The 6904-nt window shown below is 30.8% G+C and overlaps 1 pseudogene; it reads left to right on the top strand.

Annotated features, from left to right (window-relative positions):
* The first annotated feature begins 350 nt into the window (after positions 1 to 350).
* Positions 351 to 3978, top strand: LOC129300939 (U-box domain-containing protein 8-like; annotated as a pseudogene).
* The last annotated feature ends 2926 nt before the right edge of the window (positions 3979 to 6904 follow it).

Here is a 6904-nt window from a genome sequence, read left to right as displayed (position 1 = left end):
TTTCACCACCGGCACCGCTAGAATTAATGATTTAATTCTTGTAATTTATTCTCCTGAATATAAAAATATTAAAAATTTATTGCTAATCCCCGGAGAGACGTTACGATTTGTGGCAGGCGGTAAATTAGATCATAGGAGGAGGGTAATGTGGTCATTAAAGTTCCTCCATAGCCCACAGCATCCGGGGGCTTTAAAAAAGCGAACAGCTTCCGGAGACGAAAGACCTTTCAGCCAATAGCCTCCTAAACCTCATAAACCCTCATCTGAGAGTCTGTCGTCTCTCTCTGCGACTCATCAGCTTCTTCGAGGGGAGAAAGTTGAAACGAGAAGGAGAGAGCTTTTTTATATCAATGGCGACTCACCTTCCTGACCACTTCAAGTGTCCGATTTCCCTTGAGATAATGTCCGACCGGTTATCCTCTCCTCGGGTCACACCTTTGACCGTGCTTCCATCCAACGGTGGCTCGACGCCGGTCACCGGGTTTGTCCAATTACCAAATTACCCCTCCCTGATCACCCTTCCCTCATCCCAACCATGCTCTTCGAAGCTTGATTTCCAACTATGCTCTCATTTCGCCTCTCAAGCAGCAGCTGCCTCCCCAACCTGAAACCCTAATCTCCTTGCTCACTTCTCGGTCTTCCCCCTTGGAAACTAAAATTGAATTGCTAGACCAACTCACCCGGCTTTCCCGGCGTGACTCGGTGTTTCGCCGGCGCTTGACTGAGTCAGGGGTCGTGTCGGCAATGTTGAACTGCGTTGACTCCGGTGATTCTGGCCTTCAGGAGAAAGCCCTCTCCTTGCTATTGAATCTAAGTCTTGACGATGATAACAAGGTGGGCTTGGTGGCGGAAGGTGTGATAGGTCGAGTTGTGGCTGTTTTGCTGGGTGGTTCACCGAATTGCAGAGCGATGGCGGCAACTATGCTGACCAGCTTGGCGGTTTTGGAAGTAAATAAAGCCACGATTGGTGCATACCCATGTGCTATTGAAACTCTGGTTTCGCTTCTTCGGAATGGTAAAGGGAGAGAGAAGAAGGAAGCTGCCACGGCGCTTTATGCGATCTGCTCTTTTCCTGATAATCGAAGGAGAGCCGTAGAATGCGGGGCGGTGCCTATTTTGCTGGGAACTGTTGGCTCTGGGCTTGAGAGGGCTGTTGAAGTTCTAGGTATTCTGGCTAAGTGTAAGGAAGGCAGGGAACAAATGGAAAGCTATCATGGATGCATACAGATTCTGGCTCGGGTTTTGAGGAATGGAAGCTCGAGGGGAGTTCAATATGCACTGTTGGCACTGAGCTCTCTTTGTTGTTGTAGTGAAAAAATGAGACTGCAGGCTACAAAAGAAGGAGTTTTGGAGATCGGTCTTGCATTGCTGGACGATGATAACGAGAAAGTAAGGAGAAACTCATCGAATTTGGTTCAGGTTCTGCGTGGCAACCACTGGACAAAGTGATATGAAAGTCAAAATATTTTTAGGTGATGGAAAGAATCAGTTTTGAGAAGAAGATTTCTTGTCTTGTCCCCTGATGAGGTTGAGCAGGGTTTCTCTTTATTGACTCTACCCTGTTCGGTAGTCCCTGTACAAAAAGAAGATAACAATTTTATGGTAATAGGGTTCTTTTGTATCTTGTACATCTGAATAAAGATGATGGAGCAGATCTGTGTTGTTGGCTGTTTAGAATGAGAAAGGTGCCAATCGATCCTGTGAATTGTAATCTTTCAAAGTTACAGAGTTTTTCTTTCAATCAAGGCCTGTATGCTGTGTTAATTTCTAGCTGTCGTCTTTCAGCTGCATCAATCATCTATTAGATAGTCAAAGGGAACGTATGTACCTGTTTAAGAGACGAAGTCGCTCGCTGATGTACTTCAAATATTACTTAGGAAGAGTAAAACTACAATCTACAGAGATAATTCAGATTTTATGAGTTTCTTGGGACAGGAAGAACAAAGTTTTTATCAAGACATGGTTGCTGATTTTTGTAAGAAAGTTAACTTCAACTATTGAACTTTAGCAGAAAAAAGGCTCTTACTACTATCATCATTTGTCATGGATCAGGGGAAAAAGGGTTATTTACTTATTTTACTGAAAGATCAAATTTTCAGGGTAATTCCTGCTCAAACCTGGAGGATCATACTATTTGTGCAGTCATCTATGTCATGGATATGATAACTCTAAATACGAACTGTGGCGCCGCGGTGAATATAATCAAACTGTTAGTGCTAGTCATTCTAACTGAATAATTCTGATTTGTTAAGTAGTTGTTGTTGATAGAATATTTGCAAATTCATTGTTTTCTTTAATTGTTCACACATGCACAATTCAAGTGTTTTGCTTAGTTCCCTCATTAGTGTGTTACTATAATAATGGATTCCATATCTGTTCTTCGAATGATCATATAATCATGAATAAGCTAGGTTCATGACATATGAAATGATAAAATGCATCTCATAAAATTCGTTGTTTTCTTATCCCTAAGACGGTAACTAATCCTTTTGTAGCATGATAGATGACAAATTGCTGGGTTGGTCTACAAGTGTGGCAAGGGCAACGTTTTTTGATCTTATGGTTGCATCAAACTTTTGAGTTCGTTGGTGAATGTTTTGACTTCTAAAATCTCTGAATAACTGAGGACAAAATACTAATTACCAAATGAAATCTCTTGAATCACAAGTGTACATGAGTTATTAGACTAATTAAATGGCATTGCTCCCTTTCATTGTTCATTTCATCTATTATTATTTTTCTTGTTTAAAATCCTTTTGTTTGTCTTTGAAGCGAAGCAAAATTCTAAATTCATCACGAGACATGGAGGACAGATTTCGGGTACAGGATCCTGGCCCTACATTACACGACAACGTTAGTTATTGATAATGAGCATTTTGTATGTCTAGCTTGAGAAATTCTCTTCTTTACAGAACAAGCAGTGGATGCTCTCTGCCCTGGTTTCTGTCATATCATATCAATCGCTCTCAGTTTCTCCGCCAGATTAAGTTATTGAAAAATGACAATGTGCCTGGAAAGTGGAGCAAGTCTGTGCAGGCTCGGTGATCTGCTGGCAGAAAAAGACGAGCTATAGGCCTACAGCCTATAACTGTTAAGTCACGGAACTTACATCAGGCCCCTTGAAATTTCGTACATGGCGGACCTATCTCTGCTAATTATTGAAATCATGGTGCTGTGAATACTGAATGAGGGAAGGTATTGGTTTTAAATTTTAAGAGTTAATTATCAAGGTTGTAGCTGAATCATAATTAGACCAAATTATGAAAAAAAAAATACATTTCATTGTGTGAATCAAAGTTCCAGTTCAAACATGTTCAACTAATCGAGTTAGCGTTTTTTAATACTATGCTTGAAATTTGAATTTTCAGTTACGAGTCCAGATTTCAATGAATTTGTCTTGAACTGTCTTGGATATTTATTCGTTACTGTTATGCAGGATACGTTTGGGCTGATCTCTCTCTCTCGTTGGAAGCTTCTTTGTATGCTGAAGAGTCAGGCTGCTGCACGGTTTATTATTGGTTTATATATTAATATTATTTGAGTTTGCTTCCCTAGAAGAAGCATGTTTAACCTAGTTGATTGGAAGAAACTATTTAGTATTTATTATATGTTTTTGTGTGATCCTGTTTGTCTTGTGTCGCAGATGATTATATTATTCACCACCCCAAGATTTGGAAAGGTCTTCACTCAGTTGTTTAATGTCCATGTGAGGATACTTTGGAGCTGTGCATGTTGACTTCAGGTTGATAGTAGCTGTGAGTTCTTTTTCTTAATTTTCTTTTTCTAGTTAGTCAATAGATATCACTCTTAAATAATAATAATAACGGGTTGATGATCTTCTTTTTCGACATGTGGATGAAGAATTTCGTAGTAGTTTTTGGTAGAACAATTATGTATGGATAGTCACCAGAAATAGTTTGGTCAACACCTAATATGCATGGTCTTTGCTGGCTTTCTATATACGTTTGCTTCTTTTCATACTCTCTTTATATTGCTGAATGATTCCTTACCCACTGGAAGAGGCAAACGAGGCTATAATAGGAAATGTAATATAGTTTTTGTTTTTTTTTTCCTCATATTTATTGAATTTAACTAGAGGCTAAAGTTGACTTTGAATTATGAATGTGTTAATTGACTATTTGACCCTTGATGACATTTAGTGTGGTTGATTTTTAATTTGTTGAAAGTTTATTTGACAAAAATCAGTTTAGTAAAAATTAATTGTTATAACAAAATTTATGTTTGGATAAATTTATTTTAAAAGTCAATTTTTTATACTGAAAACTGTTTGAATTATGATAGTAAAATGTGCTTTTAATGTATAATTACTAAAAAAAACATTGATTTATTATTGTTTGTAATTTTTATTATGCAAATGTAATATATTTGAAATATTTAAAAAATGTGATAAAGATTTTAATAGTATAAACTTGATTTATAATGCTAACAACTTGATCTCTAATTATTTATACTTTTTTAATATGTAATTTTAGAGAATGTGATAAAGATTTGTAATTTTTATTATATGCTAACAATTAACATGATTAATTATTTAATTTATAATGTTAAAAACTTGATACCTAATTATTATTATTCAAATGACAATTATATTTTTAATGAATTAAAAAATTTTTAAATAAAATAATTAGAGATTAAATTTGTAATAGTATGGTCAAATAATATCATACTTTTTAAATTTATTTTTTAAAAGTTTTAAATAGTTATATTTTAAAAATTTTCTTTTAACTATTATTTAAATATATTTTAAAATGTGTTTTTTATAAAATATTTTACTTAATAATTTCTAACATCTTAAAAATAAAATTTTATTTTTTAAATATGAAACACAAATAAATGAGCCCTTAATATTTGTAATGGCCAATTTTCACCCTGAAAGAAAGGCCGAAAAAGACAAGAAAATGCACACCACGTGAGTTGGTTGCCATTTTTGTTAAATAAATTAAATGATTTCTTAATAAATTTTTGTTAAAAATAAATACGTCTGTCGTATCTTCAAAATTTACGTAAATCAGTAAATCTTATAAAAAATTGTTAGTTTTTGCAAACAAAAGCCTATTCAAGTCTCATTCATGATATAGTAATATAGTATACAAATAAAAACAAAATTAAGAGGAAAAAAGAATAATATAATACTCCCTTCCTCTTGAATTATAAATGCTTGTTGGCAGATTTAACATTTCAAAATATAAAATACTGATAAAAATAAGATTTCATTAATAATATTTTTTAATATTACTTTCTTCATATATTTTTTCTTTGTCTTTAATTTTTTTACAAATAGAAATTAAATAAAAGATATTTTTAAATTTTTTTGTTTTTATCTTAAAAAAATAAGATAATAAAATATATTGATACATATATATATATATAAATGATTTTATTTAAAAAATATTTTATAATTTGAGAAAGGTGCTAGCAGACAAGAGGCAATTTGACCATGGTACTACAAAAAAAAATATTTATCAATATGTTATACTTTTAAAAATATTTCTTCAAATATTACAAATTTAAAACTTGGTTCCAACGACATTGAGTTCCAAAATCTTTTTACAGAAAGTACAAAATTTGCACTTATATTTAAAAGGTTTTAAAAATAATGTGACATGTGATTGTATTTTATAATTTTTCTTCCCTCCTTTACTTGTTTCTAAAGGTGATAATTTAGTCCAAACTTATTGGGTAAATCCAAACTCATTCAATAAAATTTAAGGTCGAGCTTAAAATTTTTTTTTTTATGTTTGTATCTATTAGCCCAAATACTCAAATAAAAAATTTTTTATTTTTTAAAATATATAAAATATAATTAAATATTAATTAATTCTTTAAATTTTAAGTCATTTTATACTAAAATATTATATTTGAGTGCTATATATTATTTAAATATAAAAAAACATATTTTATATTTTTTATAAAATAAAATAATTAATTTTAAAGTAAGAAATTTAATTAATTTTTAAATAAAAAATAAATTACTTTTTTTACTTTAAATTTAAAATTTATTAAATTTTAATTAATTTTTTACTTTAAAATTAGTAGGTTTGAATATCCAAATTTTATTTTTAATTAATTTTTAAATATAAGTATAGAACTTGGCTTTTATTTTCTTTAAAAAAATAAAATTTGATATCACTAGAACAAAATTTTAAATTTGTAATATTTAAAAAAATATTTTTTAAAATATGGCATTTTTTTTTTCTTTATAGTACCATCGTCAAATTGACGAGACAAGAAAACGCAATTATGTTTTCTCAAAAGGCGTGTTTGGCGTTTGAATAAAATAGCTTCTTCTCTCATTTCTTTCTTCTTTTGTTCATTCTCATGTCTTCGTAATCTTTAATAAATGTGTTCAAAATCGATTCAAATTAAAGGGATTGAGTCAAACCAATTCAAATCAAAAGAAATCAATCAAAATTAAACAATAATCAAGTCTGTTTTAATTTTTATAATATGAAAATTGATTAATTTGATTTAAGTTTGGTTGTGAGTACTAGAAACCAAACCAAACCAAGTCAAACCTGATTAAAAAATACTATTTATTTATTTATAAAATATATGATCATTTATCTATGAGAAACATTTTGTTTTGAATTTTTTATAGTAATAGATAAATATTTTTAAAGGATTTGAATGAAAATACATGATATTAAATAATTATAATAATTATGTTATGACCATCATTTAATTATTTATAACTTGAAAGCTTCAGTATTTAATTTATTTATAAGAAACATTTTATTTTAAATTTTCTATAATAAGTTTTTCATTATTTATTAAAATATAGATATATAGATAAACATTTTCAAAGGAATTTAAATAATTTTAATGTTAAAAACTCATATCAATTTTTATGATTAATTATCGTTATCACATTGAAATTTTATTA

This window comes from Prosopis cineraria, unplaced genomic scaffold (assembly GCF_029017545.1).
Source record: "Prosopis cineraria cultivar Desert tree isolate PC_DT_omini unplaced genomic scaffold, ASM2901754v1 PC1817, whole genome shotgun sequence".
NCBI lineage: Eukaryota > Viridiplantae > Streptophyta > Magnoliopsida > Fabales > Fabaceae > Prosopis > Prosopis cineraria.
Note: the sequence above shows the minus strand (reverse complement) of the source record. Positions and strands in the feature narration are given on the sequence as shown.